Below are 20,842 nucleotides of genomic sequence, written 5' to 3' on the forward strand. Positions count from 1 at the left end.
TAATATTTAATCTCTTGATACATTTCTCTTGTTTTTCAGCCACAATGGAAGAGGTCGCGCCTTAGCCAGCACAGGATTTGATCTCGCTAGCTACCCGATGGAAGGGCGTTTTCAGAATCAAGCTCACGACTGAGTTACAAAAACGCTATCCCTAAGGGATGGTACGGGGCCTGACCTCGCTCACTACCCTACGAAAGAGCCAACTTTTGACCGAGCTTACGGCTAGCCAAAGTAAGCTACGAGCGCGCGCACACAAAAAAAAAAAAAAAAAAACAAAACAAAAAACAAAAAAATAATAATAATAAAATAGGTGGAGGTGTGTCTCGGCCATGGCACTTGAGGCGGCGCCTCGGCCTCTGCCATGGCCGAGGAGGTCCTCAGCCACCCCCGTGGTCGAGGCAAACCTCAGCCATGGTAGCCGATTCTGATCCGCGACGCTTTGATCCCGTTCGATAGTGCCATAATCTTCTGGTTCAGTTTGTATTAGCGTTGATCGGTTCGCTGCTTATCCTTCAATTGCTAAAGAAATTAAAAATGTTGCACAAGAGTAGATCCTGCCCTTCGAAAGTTTTTATTCGTTGTTTAGCTTGGAATACTTCTTCTGAAACTTTGTGAGCTGCTTTTGAAGAGCATGGTGAAATTGAGGAGGGTGCAGTCATTTTTGATAAAGCAACTGGAAAATCTTTTGGCTATGGCTTTATTACCTTTAAAGACATGGAATCAGCTTAGACAACTCTAAAAGCACCTAGCAAAATGATTAATAATGGTCGCATGGCTGTTTGTAACCTGGCATCTGAAGGCTTAAGCAGCCCTAGTATTACACCTGACCAAGCCCAGAGGAAGCTCTACGTTGGGGTTTATCACTAGATACGACCATTGACATTTCCCGCTGCAAAACAATTCGAATTCTATTAAGCCATCTCCAACCCTCTGCACCAAATTCTGCACCAAATTTTACACCAAAAGGAATATTCCCAACATATTCTTACACCAAATTTTTTCATCTCCAACCCATTACACTAAATTTTATTTCTTCACTAAAATAATTTGTTTTCTCATAAATTAAGACTTTGTATTATTAATAAATATTTTGGCGTGTAAAATATAATTATAATGCAAAATATTATTTTATTCCATAATAATAAAACATAGAAGATCTATTACAGTTAATTTTCATAATTACCATATCTTTCCCACATATGCTCAATTAATGCATCTCGAAGCGCATAATGCGGTTCTTTATCTTTGATTTGCCTATTTCGAGCAAGAAACTCTTGAAAGATAGTACTCTCATCTCTACTTATATTAACTTCAGGAGACCGTGCTTCTCTCCAACTTTATATATCTGCTTGCTCATCACGTTCATCCTCAATGATCATATTGTGCATTATGATGCATGATGACATTATATCATGCAATACATGTTTATCCCAAAAACGTACTGATCCTTTGACTATTGCAAATCATGATTGGAGGACTCCAAATGCACGTTCTACGTCTTTTCTACATGCTTCTTGCATCATTGCAAATAACTTTTTCTTTGGTCCCCGAGGTTGATGAATAGTTTGTACCAAGGTTGACCATTTCGGATATATACCATCAGCTAAATAATATCCTGTATTGTACTCTTTCCCTTGAATAACATAATGAGCAGGAGGTGTTGTATCATTTGCAATGTTTGCAAACAAATGAGATGCCTCCAACATATTAATATCATTATTCGACCCTGGCAAACCAAAATGTGCATGCCAAATCCACAAATCATAATCAGCTATGGCCTCGAGAATAATAGTTGGTTCTCGACTACGCCCAACATATTGTTTGGCCCAAGTTGTTAGACAATTTTTCCAAGTCCAGTGCATGCAATCTAAACTCCCAAGCATCCCTGGAAATCCACGTCTCTCACCAATTTCGAGCAACCTTGCAACATCATTAGCATCAGGCGCTCTTAAATAGTGTTGTTTCAAGCAACCTTGCAACATCATTAGCATCAGGCGCTCTTAAATAGCGTTGTTTCAAGCAACCTTGCAACATCATTAGCATCAGGCGCTCTTAAATAGCATTGTCCAAAGGCTTCTACTACCACTCGACAAAATCTCTTCAAACTTTCAATTGCGGTTGATTCCCCAATTTGAATATATTCATCTGTTGCATTTACTGCTACTCCATAAGCCAAAGTTCGAAATGCTGCTGTTACTTTTTGCCGTTGCACAAAGTAGTTATCGTGCTCCGCAACAACGTTAGCAATTCGTAAGAACAAATTTCGACTCATTCGAAATCGTCTATGAAATATTGCCTCATTATATTTTGGATTTTCTGAAAAATAATCAGCATGTAATCTTTGATCACCATCTACACGCTCACGATGAATCACTCTATGGCCGGGAATCGAACCTCCATGACTTGGGTTGATAGCTTGAGTAGCCATAATCTCCAAACAGTAAGCCATAGCAGCATTGTTGCGAGCATACGTACTTAGTAGTACTTGTTGTTGTGATTGTATTATAGCAATGAGATCATTGGCATCCCCTTGTGAGGATGAAGATGGGTGTGGGGGTGAAGATGAAAATGGGTGTGGGGGTGAAGATGAAAATGGGTGTGAGGGATTCATATCTGATCTCAAGATTGCTATGGTGAAATGATGAAAGATAAGTTTGTATGGCATGTATTTATATATCCGATATGATATCTTTTTCAAATTCCAAAGACAACTATTTTCAACCGTTGGATTAGATCACAAGCATCCTAGCCCCTAATTGGTATGCACATAATTCCAACACACAATATAATACTTGACATGATATCTTTCCCAAATCCCAAAAGGCAATTGCTTTCAACTGTTGGATTAGATCACAAGCATCCTAGCCCTTAATTGGTATGCACATAATTCCAACATACAATCCAATACCTGACATAATATCTTTCCCAAATCCCAAAAGGCAATTGCTTTCAACCATTGGATTAGATCACAAGCATCCTAGCCCTTAATTGATATTTGCTTTCACTCTATATAATAGTACACTACCTCTAAATTAGAAACCACAACCCTTTGAATTCTCTATTCACTCTTTGCTCTTTGAATTCTCTATTCTATATTCCTCTCCATTCTCTTAGAAAAATGTCAAAAGCACACACAATTTGAACTGCTTCATACTCTACTGAAGAAGATCAACTTCTTTGTCATGTGTATGTTGATATTTGCCAAGATAAAATTACAGGTCATTATCAACTGGGGACATATTTTGGACTTGTGTTATGAATGCTTTTCATGAAGCGCTACCAGCAAATGTTGGAAGCACTCGACCATTAAGGTCAATTCAGTCCCGGATGCAAACTATAATGATAGCTGTCGCCAAATTAAGAGAATGTATTGTACAGGTTGAGAACTTGAACCCGATTGGTGCTTCAGAACAAGACATTGTGAGTCTTTTGTGTTTATATATAAATTGTGAATACTTTGAACGTTTGTGTTATTTATTTACTTTTATTGTGGTTTATAATAACTTGATAGGGCAAAGGAACTATTTGCCCGCACAAGATGCCAAATTTAAAAAAGATTTTAAATTTGATCATGTATGGCCTATTGTTAAAGACTTAAAGAAATTTAAAGGTCTATCAAGCAGAGAACCAAGTACTGCAAGTCGAAAGCGATGTTCTGACTTTGAAGGATCAGAGTCACAAGGCGATAAGTCAATAGGTTCATCATCTTTTTGCCTTAATTTAGACGATGATTTCGAAACTTAGTGCTTGAACAATGAACGTCCTACCGGGCGTAAGAAGGAAAAAAAGAAGAAGGAAGCATTTGGAAAGTGTCAGGATTATTTTGCAAAAGTCACACTGTAAGAAATAAAACTGAACTGAAGTATATAAAATATAGGATCTAACCTCCAGCCATAGCTTTAGATTGATGATTGTGTAATCACGGGACTACTGCAACAGAGTAACAGCACTGTTTCTCTCACTTTCTCAACCCTCTCTTTGATGGTGTAGAGAATGAATGTTCAAGCAGTGAGAGGACCAATGGCTCTTATTTATACTAACCATATGCCATCAATATGGTAATATATCCCTTCCCCATTATACTTCCAATCACCATTATTATTTACCTTAATTAACAAAAGTTGATATGGAAGTTATGCACCATATAATTATATTACCTATATTATAATAATCTAATATTGGTAAGTGTTACATTCTCCCACTTGGTGCAAAACTCCATAACCCTAAAACCAGTAAACACCAACTAGAGTGATATGTCCTCCTTAAAACGAGTAGCATCCATTATGATTAAATGCAAACTGACTTTGGGCACTTAATTTTGGGAAACTTTAATGAAACAAACCCTATGTTTATTTCAGGTCCAACTAAAGTACATTATCTCAATAAAATAAAGGTGTACAAACTTAAATGAGATAAATGTCTGAAAGTAAAAGAATTTCATTAAAATTGAATACTGAATGTATATACAAATTACAAAGTGGGCGAAAGTCCCATTTCTTTAACAAGATCCTTGAATTTAAATGGAGGCATGCCTTTAGTCAAGGGATCTGCTAACATCAACTCAGCCCCATTTCTTTAACAAGATCCTTGAATTTAAATGGAGGCATGCCTTTAGTCAAGGGATCTGCTAACATCAACTCAGTACTAATGTGTTCAACGATTACAACTTTATTCTTGACACGCTCCCTAATAGCTAAGAATTTGATGTCGAGGTGCTTACTTCGACTCCCACTTTTGTCATTCTTAGCTAGGAAGACTGCAGCTGAGTTATCACAATAGACCTTCAATGGCTTAGATATGGAGTCCATGACTCTAAGCCTAGAGATGAAATTCTTGAGCCACACACCTTGTGATGTAGCCTAGTAAAGGGAAACGAACTCGACTTCCATGGTAGAAGTAGTTATTAAAGATTGTTTAACGCTTCTCCACGAGATAGCCCCACTAGCCATGATAAAGACGCACCCTGAAGTTGACTTTCGAGAATCAATACAGCCAGCGAAGTCCGCATCAGAATAACCGACAACATCTAGCATGTCCGTCTACTTAAACCCAAGCACGTAACTCTTAGTTCCTTTTAGGTACCTCAAAACTCTCTTCACAGCTCTCCAGTGATCCAAACCTGGATTATGCAAGTATCGTCCTAGCATCCTGACAGCAAAAGCAATGTCTGGCCTTGTACAGACTTGAATGTATCCAAGACACCCAACTGCTGCAGCATATGGGATGTTCTTCATGGATTCCTTTTCAAGATCATTCTTTGGACATTGATCCAGACTAAACTTGTCCCCTTTTGCTATGGGGGCAACGTTTGGTGAACAATTCTGCATCTGAAATCTCTCTAACACTTTGTTGATGTAGGTTTCTTGAGATAGACCAAGTATACCTCGAGACCTATCCCTATGGATTTTTATGCCAATAACATAAGAAGCATCACCCATATCCTTCATATCAAAGTTTTTAGAGAGGAATTGTTTCACATCACGAAGCATCCCCTTATCATTGGTGGCAAGCAAAATGTTATCCACATATAAAACAAGAAAGCATATTTTACTCCCACTTACCTTCTGGTATATACAATGATCAAGAGGATTTTCAGCAAAACCAAATGAAGAAATTACCCCATCAAACTTGATATACCATTGCCGGGAAGCTTGTTTTAGTCCATATATGGATTTCTTAAGCTTACAAACTAAGTTCTCACCACCCCTAGAAGAGAAACCTTCAGGTTGTTTCATAAAAACCTCCTCTTCTAGATCACCATTAAGAAAGACAGTTTTCACATCCATTTGTTACAACTCAAGATTGAAATGTGCAACCAAAGCCAAAATGACTCGAAGTGAATCTTTCTTTGATATAGGAGAGAAAGTCTCGTTATAATCGATTCCTTCCTTTTGAGTAAATCCCTTCGTAACAAGTCGGGCCTTGTATCTCTCAATATTGCCTAATGAATCTCTTTTGGTCTTAAAGACCCATTTGCAGCCAATAGCCTTGGCCCTATTAGGCAATTCAACAAGTTCCCAAACCCCATTACTCTTCATGGAATTTATTTCATCCATCATGGCTTTATACCATAAGTCAGATTGCGCACAATTTGTAGCTTGAAAAAATGTTTCAGGATCATTTTCAGCTCCTATGTCAGATTCTTGTAGATATGAAACATAATAACTAGGAAGTGCTGATCGTTTTACCCGTGTAGACCGTCTTAAAGTTGGATCACCACCACCTTGCATAGGTTGTGGGGCAACAACCTCTTCAGGAACTGGGAGCAGTTCTTGAATTGGCTCAGTCTGCATCGGTTTAGGATCTTGTTGTAAATCCTGAATTGGTTCAACCGTTGGCTCAAAATCCGGTTCAGGGGGTTGCTGTAAGTCCTGAACTGGTTCTTCCAAAGGTTGAGCCTCAACAGCTTGTGGAATCTCAATAGTGGGCTGTATATTTACAGGCGGAACTGAAAGAGCACTGCGGATAAGTACAACACCACTGGATGACGTAGAAGGCTGAGAGTCCAATGATCAAATGAAAGAATCAAGTCCTTAAATCGATCGCTCCCACTGATTAAGTCATCTTCAAGAAACTTAGAATTTCTTGATTCCACTATCCTAGTAGTATGAGATGGACAATAAAACCTATAACCCTTAGATGATTGTGCATATCCAATAAAGAAAACACTAATTGTCCTTGGGTCAAGTTTCTTTTCGTGTGGGTTATAAATCCTCACCTCAGACGGACATCCCCAAACATGCATATGTTGCAAACTCGGTTTCCAACCTTTGAATAATTCAAACGGTGTCTTAGGGACAACCTTGGTTGGAACGCGGTTTAATATATACGTTGCCGTCTTAAGTGCTTTATCCCACAACGACTTTGGAAGCTTAGAGTTGCTTAACATACTCCGCACCATATCAAGAAGGGTCCTGTTTCTTCTTTCAGCTACACCATTTTGGTCTGGAGAACCAGGCATGGTGTATTGAGCAACAATCCCATGCTCTTGAAGAAACTTAGCAAAGGGACCAGGTGCTTGTCCATTTTCAGTATATCTACCATAATATTCACCACCCCTATCAGATCTAACTATTTGTATTTTCTTGTTACATTGGTTTTCAACTTCAACCTTAAATAATTTAAAGGCATCCAATGCTTCATGTTTATTATGAAGTAAATACACATAGGTCAATCGTGAGTAGTCATCAATGAAGGTGATGAAATATTTCTGACCGGAAATAGTCATATCGAGACAACATATGTCAGTATGAATAATTTCCAACAACGTTGAACTTCTATTGGCACCTTTCTTTGAGTTGTTTGTTTGCTTACCCTTAATGCAGTCAACACAATTCTCAAAATTGGTATAGTCTAGAGTGGAAAGAACTCCATCCTTTACCAATCTTTTAATTCTTTCAAGGGAGATATGTCCTAATCTCCGGCGCCATAACATTGAGGAATTTTCGTCAATACTACACTGTTTGGTGCCATTTTGAACATGTAAAGAATTGTGAATATAAAATCATTATTTGTGTTAAGAAGATAAAGACCATCAGACAATGTACCATTAGCAACACAAGTAGAATTATGGAATAATTTGAAATACTTTTCATTAAATTCAAATTTATAACCAAAGGGTACAAGTCTTGAAACTGAAATTAAATTCCTAGAGAAGATAGGAACATAAAAGGTCTTATTTAATGTCAAAACATAGCCATTATTCAAAACTAATTTGCAAACTCCAACAGCTTCCACTGATGATGCAATCTTGTTTCCAAAGAAGATTTTACACTCAGTTCCCGTTGGTTGTCTTAGACTTGTCATATCCTGCAAGGTGTTTGCAATGTGGATTGTTGAACCAGAGTCAACCCACCAAGAATTAGTATTAACTTCTGACATATTGGATTCATAACATACAAAAGAAGATGAAATATTACCTTTCTGGGACATCCACTTCTTAAACTTGATACAATCCTTCTTAATGTGCCCCTTCTTTTTACAAAAGAAACACTTCTGTATCTTCTTTATGCCAGCTTTTGGGGCCAGTTTCCCCTTTGTTGCTGCAGTGAATCCCTTAGTTTTCCCATATTTCCCTTTAGGCTTTGTTGTGGCTAACATAGCAGTCTCCCCAACCTCTTCACTAAGCCTTTCTTCCTCTTGTGCACACATGGTTATCAACTCATTGATAGTCCAGTTGTCTTGATGTGTGTTGTAGGAAATCTTAAAGGGGCTATAGTGTTGAGGGAGGGTGTTAAGTGAAAAATGCACAACAAAGGTATCTGGTAAAATTATTCCCAGCTTCTTCAATTGCGCTGCAATATCCCTGACTTGCATGATGTGTTTGCGCGTGCCCTTGACAGTGGAAATACGAAGACCAACAAACTTCATGATTAGAGTACTTGCCAAAGCTTTATTTGATGTAGCATATTGGTCATCAATAGCTTTGAACAAGGGTTTGACTTTATCAAAATGGTCAACTGAGCCACGAATACTTCTTGGAATTCGTGTCTTAATGAAATACACACACAACCGATTGGACCTGGTCCATTGTGCGTGAAATTTCTTTTCATCCTCAGTGCTATCATCAGTGATAGGAGGAGGCTCTTTATTTTGAATAGCGAAATCCATCTCTATCAACCCTAAGTGTAGGAGAACAGCGTCTTTCCACTCTTGGTGATTTTCATCGCTTAGCATAGGAACGTCAATCATTATTGTGTTTTGAGTTGGGATTTGAGTAGGTTCTGTAAAGAATAACAAATGCTTAGTTAGAATTTTCGAGGCTAAAAAATAGAGAGAGAGTAACTGAAGTACATAATACTACCAATGTAAATTATGTAAAAGATAAATTTGTATGCCATAAAAATTGCCTGTGGGCTAAATTCTTACGTATAATGAATTTATCAAAACTGAATGGTAGATACGGAATGGGTACGGTTTGAGTATGGTTTTTTCACCCTTAATGACAAGCTTACCAAACTATATGCCGATACATAATCCATGTGGGCAAATTATGATCATAGTTTAGTATTTCATCCTAATTAACCCTGCAAATATAACAAAATTGCCTGTGGGCTAAATTTTGTCATATAACGCAGAGTTAACTACAAGGGTCTTACCTAAACTTTATGTGATTAATAATACTTAATATGTAATTTCAGTAAATTAAAGATGCTGTGGCTACTCTTTAATTGACCAAAATTAAATATATAATCACAATGGCAAGGGTATTGAGAACCTAATCAAACAAATTAAACCAAAACATGATTAACAATCCTTAGGTATACTCCCAGGAAAGTTGGTTGGTGCTAAGGCGCCATTAAAAACCAACTCCTTAGACAGAGTAGCGTCACAAGGGGACTAGTAGCAATATGGCTGAAGGCACTATGGCAGTTTCAGCAAGCAAGGCGTTTTAAGCCAGGGCCATAAAACTAGTGTTCCTCCCCAAGAAACTTCCCTAATTCAAGTGTTCTCATATTTGAAGTAAAATCGTTTGGTTGATCTATGAATATAGATTCCCCTAAGGATAAGGCTTTAGAAATAGGGTGAACTATCTTTCTAAGATGTTTTAATGTGCTTGAAATAGCACAAGAGGAGTAAGAATGAAAGAGTACAATAATATGCTTAATCTATCCTTAAAAGGCACTAAATTCACCTAAAAGGCACTAAAACATGCATAATAAGCATACAATTCAGTCCTAAAAGGCTCTAAATTCTTCCTTAAAGAACATGCTTTTCTAAAGGCATAATTATAACAGTCAAACAATTATTGCAAATAAAGATACATAGCATGCTTAGATTATGCATATTATTAATTCATACTTCATAATTAAATTGCAATACTTAAGGAAATTTAATATAATTCTCAATATTAAATTAAAATTCAAATCACAAATGTAAACTTAATATTTGTTCAAAATTGAATATAATTTAATAATAAATCAATGAGGAATTAAATTGAACAATTAAAGATAGAAGAAACCCAAATATGATGTAGGAAAACACTAAAGCAAGCTCATATATAATTATAGTGGGCCCAAAAGTTAAAGCATGTCCAAATGACTTAAACAATCTAAATGGGTCCAATTATAATATTTTTTTTAAAGTATAATGGGTTTGGCCGAATTGGGCCAAACCCAAACAAATAGAATTTCCTTTCATCATTCTTCTTCTACTAGTCCAATAATTTTCTTTGACCCATCAAAATAGGGCCAAGCCCATAACATAAAATATAAGGTTATGTATCAGCAATTTAGCCATAAACCTAGTTGCTAAACATCATACGCAGTTATACACGCAGCAGCTTCACAAGAAAGGGAAAACGCGGAGAGAGAGAGTGAAAAAAAAAATGCGGAGGGAAAGACCGCCGGCCACGCTCGCCACAGCCACTGGCCACCGCCGCTGGCCACGCTCGCCACCGCCACTGGCTGATATCTGCTATTTTGTACAATTATTCACCCCTTATTCTAGTTGTTTTGAAGGTTATTTTCTGTATCCTAGTGAAATTGGGAATTGTTTGTGTGTTATATTGTCCAAGTGCTGAATTATCTACAAGGAACAACAAAGGAAGAATATTGGAACATTTTGGACAAGTTCTGGAAGAAAAGAAAATTACAAGGAAGAATACAAATTGGAAAAGAATTGAAAGTTGCCTAATGGACCAAGGCCCATCTACCTCCTATATTTTCTACCTATTCTCTACAATTGATGAGGTTCCCTTACAGAGTTCTGAACCCTAGCTTTTAGTTTATATTCCCCAGCATAGTTTAGACTAGTTTACATTAGATTATTTTATTTCAAGTTTGGAATCGGATTGAAGTTGGATTTGTTCTTTATCAGTTAAGTTCTCTTATTCCTTTATTACTTTCTTGCAATGTTTATGGTTAATTATTGCTTTGCTTTGTTTACTTTAACCATGAGGGAGTAATTCGTTTACGGGTTTGGATTAGGGGTCCATTGTTAATCTTGATGTTCGATTTATGATTAATTGCATAAAGGGATTGAATCTTTTACCTAGCGTTTATGTTGATTTGGGGATTTCTTTGCACTAGTTATTGGTTTGTGGCCAGAATTAATTGCTAGTCTAGGAGAGGGATTCATTAACGACAGTTGGATGGAGACCTCGAGCCTTACCAATTTCAACCTAATTTTCCTGCTATGAAAGTAGAGGTAATATTGGGGGCTTACAATGCTTAGGTGCTTAAGGTTATGATTGATGCATCACGACAGTGGGGCAATTGCAGCCTAATTCTCTTATTGATTACGAAAGTAGCTGAGTAGAATTCTTTTGTGCATTGCCCATAAATCCCTTGGTTAATTATTTTTTCCCTAATCCTGAGCTTGTTAGAACATCAAGGTTACAATCCCCCTAATCTGGCCCATACTTTTATCATATAGTTTTCACCCTAATCAATTGCTTTCTTTTATTCCACATCATTCAGTCTTTGTTGCTTGGATTCTATAAATTCATATACTCTAGTGCCTGGTAATTCACACAGTCACGTGCCATAACACCAATCCTCAGCGGAACGACATTACACCCTTCTTACACTCATCATTTGTGCTCCTCATATTTTGGCGCCGTTGCTGGGGATTAGTTTATTTGGTTTTGATTGTGTGATTAATTTCTTACTAGCATTAGAGTTAGTGAATTTTAGGAGATCAAGTTTTATTTTATTTTATTCAGTATTCGAAAAAAAAAATTATTTGCACTAACCCATAACTAGTTCATTCCAAGAGTGTTTGTGGTTGTGTTAGACAACAGGTTACCCCATTTTTATGCACACTAGATCGAAAGGGAGCACGAATCTTCGTCCCTACAATCTAAATCTTGAGAGGAAATTAAGGAGGGAGAAGAAGGTGTTACGTGATTGGCTTCGAGAGTTCCAGAACTTCGAAGTAGACATGGAGACCGGAGATAGTAGCAATACTGGGCAGCCAGCCCATACTGGTGCCAACACACAACAGCACCCGAGGCAGAGAGAGGCAGTTGGGGACAACCCTGGAGTTCGTGCTGACCCCCCAAATCCAAATGTTCAGAATCAGGCACAGAACTTCAAGGCCGATCCAAACCCGAATGTCTATGTTGGGGGAGGATTCGGAGCTCCTTTCATGCAGCAGCAGCCTGTGTACCAGTAGCCAGGCTATGGGGTTGGGATGCAAAATCTTCTCCATCAGATGAATCCCAACCTGTTTCAGCAGTTTGCCCAAGAGTTTCCACATGCAGAACCAATGGCAGCCCATTTAGCTCCTGAGTTCACTGAAGAAGATTGCATTGTGTACCCAGGAATTGAAGCAAATAATTTTGAGTTGAAGACTCAACTCATTCAGATGGTCCAGAACAATCAGTTTGGAGGATCTCGGGTTGAGGACCCGAAAACCCACATAGTTCATTTTGATCGTATCTGCCAGACCATCAAGATGAATGGTGTTCCTAGTGAGGCCATCAAGCTGAGACTGTTTCCTTTTTCCCTGAGAGATCAAGCACAGCGTTGGTTGAATTCCTTTCCAGCCAACCATTTCATTACATGGGAACAGTTCCACAAGGCTTTCATGCAAGAGTATTATCCTCCTTCAAAGGCTGCCAAGTTAAAGAAGCAAATTCAGAATTTTCAGCAGTTTGGCAATGAAGATCTTCCTGAGGCTTGGACGAGATTTAAAGAATTGAGGAGGCAGTGTTCGAAGAATTTGATGACCCCAGGTGATTTTATGTCCTCATTCTACGAGGGATTGTCTAACCGGTCAAAGATTATTCTAGATACCTCATCCTTTGGGGGTGTTTTCATTGATATGGGACCAGCAGCTGGAGAGCAGTTGATTGAGAGGATCACCTCTAACAATACTTATTGGTACACTGAGGGGATGATATACCCAAGAGAGAGAAAGCAGCTGGGATGTTCGAAGTTGGAGAAAAGATGGCAATGCAGGCTCAGCTGGATACCATACAACACATGCTAAACCAGTTAGTACAGGGCCCTACTCAGAGTGTCCAGGCAGTTGCTCAGCCTCCACTGATTCCACAGAATCCTTATGTTCCTAACCCCTATTCTGTACCACAAGTACCTCTTGTAGCTTGTTGTGCAACTTGTGGTGGAAATCATGTAGCTCAGACATGTCCTTTGTTAGACTTCAGTAACCAAGTTCCTCAGCCTAATATGGAGCAAGTTGATCTCATTGGTTATTCTAGACCACAGGGCCAGGGGCAAGGTTATGGGAGCTATTAGTAGCAAGGAAGGAATCAGGTTGTTCCCTCTTGGAACAATCACGGAAATCAAGTGAGAAACAATCCACCAGGATTTCATGGTAACCAAGGGAATAGGGGTGAAAACCAAGTCCGTGGAGAAACAATCAGAATTTTGGGCAGAATAACTAGAATGTAACTCAAGGGCAGTTCCAGCAAGGAAATCAGAATTTAGGGAACACTCAGGGTCAAGGTTCTTCTAAACCACCTCAGGATGTTGATATGCAACTTCTCATAAACACTATGATGGCTCAGTTTGGCAGGTTACAAGCAGAGAATTTTCAGCAGTTTAGCAAGCTACAAGTAGAGATAGATGGTCTCAAGGCTCAGCAACAAGGAGGAGGTAATTAGTTTTCTAATCAACCTTTATCTTCGAATGGTAGATTGCCAGCAAGCACAGAAAATCCAAGGCACCAAGTGAATGCAGTCACCACTAGGAGTGGATTAGCTTTGAAGGATCCCCCTTTTCCTTCGAATGATCCAATGCCTGAGAAAACTTATAAGAAGGATGAGGGTGTTCAGGTTGAGGATGTTCTTGAAGATAGTAAGGAGGAGCCTGTGGTGCAGAGAGATAGTGTTAAGGAGAAGGCTCCTGAGCAGGATGAGAGTGCTCCAAGTAAGAAGCATGAAAGGAAGAACAAGAAGGTAGATGACTCGATTATACCTTACAACCTGTTACCATACCCACAGAGGTTGTGGAAATCAAAGGAATCTGATAGAGAGAGCAAGTTCCATAAGATGTTGGATAAGCTGGAGATCTCCATGCCTTTTGTTGAAGCAATCACTCAGATTCTATCGTACAAGAAGTTTCTAAAGAATATTTTAGGCAATAAGAAAAAGCCAGAGAAGAGTGCGGTGGTGGATCTGAGCGAAGGAGCCTTGACCTGTGTAGTTCTTCAACATAAACTTCCTCCTAAGCTGAAAGATCCAAGTAGTTTTTCCATCCCTTGCATCATTGGTGGATTTGTAGTTGGGGGTGCTCTGTGTGATCTGGGTGCCAGTGTTAGTCTTATGCCATATTCTTTATGTAAGAGACTCAACCTGGGAACACCAAAACCCACCTCCATGACCCTTCAGATGGCGGATCGCTCCATAAAGGGTCCGGTGGGAATTCTAGAGGATGTTCCGGTCATGATTGATCAGTACTTTATACCGGGGGATTTTGTTGTTATGGATATAGAAGAGGATGCCAAGGTTCCTATTATACTTGGTAAACCTTTTCTAGCTACTGCTGGTGCACTTATTGATGTGAACAGAGGAAAACTAGTGATGGAGGTGGTTGAGAACAAGATTGAGTTTGACATATTCAAAATGGCGAAGCACCAACCCTCATATGTTGACGAGTGTTACTTGATAGAAGGGCTGGGTGAGGGCACTGCTGAGAGTAGAAAGGTTGAGTTAGGGGATTTGCATGTTTCCCCTATTGATCCTGGACCCCCTGAACTGTCAAGTGTGCTGAAACAAAAGAAAAAGTTCTCTGGTTCTGGTGGTTTCTACAAAAGATGGATGAGGGAGCTGTCTAAGTTCAAAAGGCCACCGGATCGCGTGGTCCACAATCCCACCTGATATCCATGAGGTTGAGTCGAGCTGACGACAGTAAACTTAGCGCTTCATGGGAGGCACCCCATGTTATCATTTACTTTTTGCGTTTTATTTTACTGCATTTTTCTTTTTATTTTAGTTCGGAGTAGATTAGGGATTTTTCTTTGTTTACAGGGTGTTCTCTAGGGTTATTTTGGTGAGAGATTTGCATTATTTTCCCTTTGAGAGAGTGGGGAATGGTTAGAATTGAAGAGGTTAGGCCTTAGAACAGTTTTAGGACATATTTTGGACTAACTTGCAGGTGAAACCGAACTTGGGCGCGAAAAGAGAGCTCTGGATCACGGCCAGGCTCACGGCCGTGACCCCAACCGTGATGCCTGGGCGTCGATTCCAGTAGCTACAGAGCAGAATAGGGCTCTGGGTCACGGGCCGCATCCCGGCCGTGACCCAGGCTGTGAGGGGCGTCCAGAATTTCCAATGTGTACAGGGCAAACGAGGGCTCTGGGTCACGGGCCACCTCCCGGCCGTGACCCAGGCCGTGATGGCGGCGGCAAAATTCCAGTACCGAACAGGCAAAATAGGGCTCTGAGTCACGGGCCGCATCCCGACCGTGACCCAGGCCGTGATGGCTCCGGGATATTTCCAGTGCTGAACAGCGGTTTAGAGGCCTCTAGGTCACGGGCCACATCCCGGCCGTGACCCAAGCCGTGATGGCGGTCCTTTTAAAAAAAAAAGAGTATAAAAAAAATGTTATGTTTCCTAGTTCGTGAGGCCTTGTTTGTCCATCAGGGACGATGTCCAGTTTAAATGTGGGGGGGTACTATTTCTGATGAATTTTTGGATGAAGTTTGCTTGAAGGACTCAATTTGCAGCTAAAGGTAATGTGTTTTCCTTGTGTTGTGGTTGTGACCGCTTTACTTCCTACTGGTTTGTGGTTTGTGTTGGTGGTACTTGTGCAGTCCAGCTTGTCAGGGATGATTCAAGGTTGAGCTTGTGATAATTTAGTCTCTTGCCAATAGTTGGGTTAACCTCTAACATAAATGTTCCCCCTGTGTGTTATGCATTGCTAGTGAAGGCTTATGTGGGATTCCGGTGATATTTGTTCTGTCATAGCTTGTCTCAGTGTTCTCATAGTGAAGTCTAAAATTTGCATGCTTTGAAGTGATTTAGGCCATTATTGTTAGCCCAAGCCTTTAAACCTACCCTGTATTACATTTATTTTCCCTAGTTGTCCCCTTTGAGCCTTGTTTTTGTTTAATAAGTGCAAAATCACTTAACCCCGTTCTTTATGTTGTTTTTCTTGTTTAACCCACTATTTGACCCTTAACCCTAAGCCATATATTTTCCATTCACCCTTAGAGAGAATGTAGCATTTGTTCTTTAATTTAGAGGAGATTTATCTTTTTGAGTTTATTTTTGATAGAGTTATTCCTGTTATCTTTGTTCTAGTGTGGGGGTGTGGTGAAGGAGTTGATTGGTTATTATGAATTGAAGGAAAGAAAGGGTTTGTTGGTTGGAAGAAAAGAAAAGAAATAAAAAGAAAAAGGAAAAAAATTGAAAAGAAAGAAAAAAGAAGGATGAATAAAACTACAAGTCAGGTTGCTTGAATAAATGTCCTCACCCCCACTAGTTTAGAATACTCTTGTGTTTTTAATTATGTTTTGCTCTCTTGATTCATATTTTCCATATCTCCTCTAGGTTTAATTGTGAATAGGTGTGAAATTCTCTCTCGTTTGTGTATTTTTCCATATCTTTTCTTTGTTTAGCCACTCACCCTTAGCCCCATTACAAGCCAAATAAAGTCCTATTTGATCTTAGCATGCAGTTTCAAAGTGATCTATGTGAGTATGAAGGGCATGTCTATGGGAGTTCATCTTAAGCCAAGTCTTGCATAATCTTAACTGAGTACATGTGCATACAGGGTTTAATCTACCTAATTTCGGGTGCCCGGTTATTGGCCAGAGAGTGGAACTCACTTGTGATTCTGAAATGATTCTTGAAGCAGGTTAGGTTGTACAAGTTGGTTGGTGGTATGTTCGGTTGAGCAGGAAGGTAGTGTGAGCAGTTGCAGTGCATGGAGGGTGGATTATCCTAGGTAATTGCTTGAGGACAAGCAAAAGTTCTAGTGTGGGGGAGTTGATATCTGCTATTTTGTACAATTATTCACCCCTTATTCTAGTTGTTTTGAAGGTTATTTTCTGTATCCTAGTGAAATTGGGAATTGTTTGTGTGTTATATTGTCCAAGTGCTGAATTATCTACAAAGAACAACAAAGGAAGAATATTGGAACATTTTGGACAAGTTCTGGAAGAAAAGAAAATTACAAGAAAGAATACAAATTGGAAAAGAATTGGAAGTTGCCTAATGGGCTAAGGCCCATCTACCTCCTATATATTCTACCTATTCTCTACAATTGATGAGGTTCCCTTACAGAGTTCTGAACCCTAGCTTTTAGTTTATATTTCCCCAGCATAGTTTAGACTAGTTTTACATTAGATTATTTTATTTCAAGTTTGGAATCTGATTGAAGTTGGATTTGTTCTTTATCAGTTAAGTTCTCTTATTCCTTTATTACTTTCTTGCAATGTTTATGGTTAATTATTGCTTTGCTTTGTTTACTTAGCTTTAACCATGATGGAGTAATTCGTTTATGGGTTTGGATTAGGGGTCCATTGTTAATCTTGATGTTCGATTTATGATTAATTGCATAAAGAGATTGAATCTTTTACCTAGGGTTTATGTTGATTTGGGGATTTCTTTGCACTAGTTATTGGTTTGCGGCCAGAATTAATTGCTAGTCTAGGAGAGGGATTCATTACAACGACAGTTGGATGGAGACCTCGAGTCTTACCAATTTCAACCTAATTTTCCTGCTATGAAAGTAGAGGTAATATTGGGGGCTTACAATGCTTAGGTGCTTAAGGTTATGATTGATGCATCACGACAGTGGAGCAATTGCAGCCTAATTCTCTTATTGATTACGAAAGTAGCTGAGTAGAATTCTTTTGTGCATTGCCCATAAATCCCTTGGTTAATTATTCTTTCCCTAATCCTGAGCTTGTTAGAACATCAAGGTTACAATCCCCCTAATCTGGCCCATACTTTTATCATATAGTTTTCACCCTAATCAATTGCTTTCTTTTATTCCACATCATTCAGTCTTTGTTGCTTGGATTCTATAAATTCATATACTCTAGTAATTCACACAGTCACGTGCCATAACACCAATCCTCAGCTGAACGACATTACACCATTCTTACACTCATCATTTGTGCTCATCACTGGCCACCGCCGCTGGCCACGCTCACCACCGCCAGCAGACGCCTCCGCCGATGGATGCCGCTGCCAGCAGACGCCATTGCCACCGCCGACGCCAAGCCGAGATCAGAAACGCATCGGCATGTCTCCCGTGTGAATTAATTTTGCAGTAGGTATATATTTATTTATTTTATTTCGTATTCATATGTATATAAGCCTAAATAGATACATATACTTCTCCGGTGAACATGAGCAGAACAGCAGTAGATTTATTTTATTTTTATTTTTATTTCAAAATTATGCCTTTATATTTCGAAAAAAAATATTTTGGATAAATTTTATGTAGGTATATACACATATGAAATCTAGATATAAATGTATATGTGGATACGAAAAATATTTCTACGTAATATGCAAATATTAAGCAGAAATTTGCTTTTAGATGTATACATATATTAAATCCAAATATATATATGTACTGTAAAAGCAAAACACAAATATGTATGCATTTAACAGAATAATAAAATTCATATTTCACACAAATCCAAATTAACAATCACAACTAGGCAGAGATTATATTTGCTCTGATACCAACTGTAAGAAATAAAACTGAACTGAAGTATATAAAATATAGGATCTAACCTCCAGCCATAGCTTTAGATTGATGATTGTGTAATCACGGGACTACTGCAACAGAGTAACAGCACTGTTTCTCCCACTTTCTCAACCCTCTCTTTGATGGTGTAGAGAATGAATGTTCAAGTAATGAGAGGACCAAAGGCTCTTATTTATACTAACCATATGCCATCAATATGGTAATATATCCCTTCCCCATTATACTTCCAATCACCATTATTATTTACCTTAATTAACAAAAGTTGATATGGAAGTTATGCACCATATAATTATATTACCTATATTATAATAATCTAATATTGGTAAGTGTTACACACACCACATAATGAAAAGATCGCACAAATGTTCAAACAAAGTCAAACTCAACTCCAAAAAAATTATGAGCTTCAAGTGAAGCAACTAGAGTTGACGGAACTCCAAGAAGAGAACAAAATCATAAGCATAGATGCTAATTCCATCACAGATCCAATAAGGTGTGATTGGGTCAGAAATACACAACTACGAATTCATGCAAAGAGAATTCGTCAACCATCTGAAGGTGTTGAATCAAGTAGTCAGTTTAATCAATATTTTGATAACTTGGTAGGAAATGGAACTGACCTTGGAGATTATTGATTTTAAGTATGTTTAAAGTAATTTTATTCCTAGATCGGGTAATGTCTTAGCCCATACTTTAGCACGACACTGTTTTACCTCTTTGCAGGTTGCATTATGTTTTGGGATGTTGTTCCCCCCGACTCCATTGTGGAGCTTTTAATATAATCTCAATTCCTTTTTTTCAAAAAAAAAAAGTAATTTTAGATGTAATTTGCTTTAATTTTGTTATAGTTAAGCTTTATATATTTTCATTTTTAATTAAATTATATTCAACATTAGTCTTATTTTAACCGTCTTGTTGAGACCTTTCAAATGATATAATTTATTTTTAATAATATAAAATTTATATTTAACAATTTAACAAAATATACTAAAACTAAATAAGAACAGAAATAAAATTACAAATAAAGGTAGGGGTCAAAGTAGAAAAAAAAATTTGGATTAGATTTGGCGCAAGTTGGCGCAAAGTGAACAGTGCACACCAAATTTGGCAATGCACTGTTCACAGGGCGCCAAATTTTTAACGTTTTGGCGTGTTGGTTAGAGTTGTTTCACGCCAAATATTTTGGTGTTTTGGTGCTTTGGAGTGTTGATTGGAGATGATCTTAGCTCTGAACTCAGATTCCAAATTCAATGTTGCTCAACTTTCAGAAGGCATGGTGATATATAGGAGGGTTCAGTCGCATATGACAAAGATACAAACAAATCTCGTGCAGGAATATTGCCGTGAAACTTGCTAACAACTACAAGGGCAAGGTAACTCAAAGTGCAGGCACCAGCAGCAATGGTCCCAGTACCATTTGCGAGGACTCCTGGGTACCTGCAAACTCAAAAACCACCTGGCTCTGAAACCCATGTTGGCTACACTTATCCCCAGTCTATGGCCGCCTGCGCAAACGCTACATATTCAAGTCGACCTCGGCCTCTCCCATGGCCGAGGCAGTCCTCAGCCATGGTGATCTTTAGTCTTTACCATGGCTGAGGCAATCCTCGGCCATAGTAGCGGAGGCTGTGATCTGATTCTGCCGATCTCATTTCCCAAAAAACAAATCTAAAAAAAAAATAAAAAAAATTATGAAAAAAATAATAAATAAATATATTAAATAAATAATCATCCTGCACTATTATTACTCTCTAGCTAACTCCGCTACGCTCTCAGCTTGGGAGTAGGGGGCTGGTGACAGGATAATTGGGCAAGCACCCGACCCAAACTGCTAGAGGCAAAGCAAACGGTTAGGAGGAAGTCATACGGCCACCCGTTACACAAGCACGACATATTAAAGAGAAATTACTCCAACGGCTCCTTGTCGTTATTACCCGCACTTAGTACAGGCATTAAGTATCTGTTACACTCACATAAGAGTCGTTGCACTCATAGGTATAAATAGTGAACCCTGTTGTAAGGGAGAGGGGGCTCTGTTTTCTTACACGCAAACTATTGTACTCACTTATCGAAATATACACCGGTAACATTTTTACCGTCAAACCTATTAAGGCTTATGTATTTCAATTTTTTCTTTTCTATTTTAAAAAATTGAACTAGTTTGACAGTTTGACTATGTAGTTGACTGGGAGTGGGGATTTCCCGTC

The 20,842-nt window shown here is 38.6% G+C and overlaps 1 pseudogene; it reads left to right on the top strand.

The window, feature by feature from the left end:
* The first annotated feature begins 329 nt into the window (after positions 1-329).
* Positions 330-20,234, top strand: LOC116010897 (annotated as a pseudogene).
* Positions 20,235-20,842: the final 608 nt, after the last annotated feature.

Source organism: Ipomoea triloba, chromosome 2 (genome assembly GCF_003576645.1).
Source record: "Ipomoea triloba cultivar NCNSP0323 chromosome 2, ASM357664v1".
In the NCBI taxonomy this organism is placed as follows: domain Eukaryota; kingdom Viridiplantae; phylum Streptophyta; class Magnoliopsida; order Solanales; family Convolvulaceae; genus Ipomoea; species Ipomoea triloba.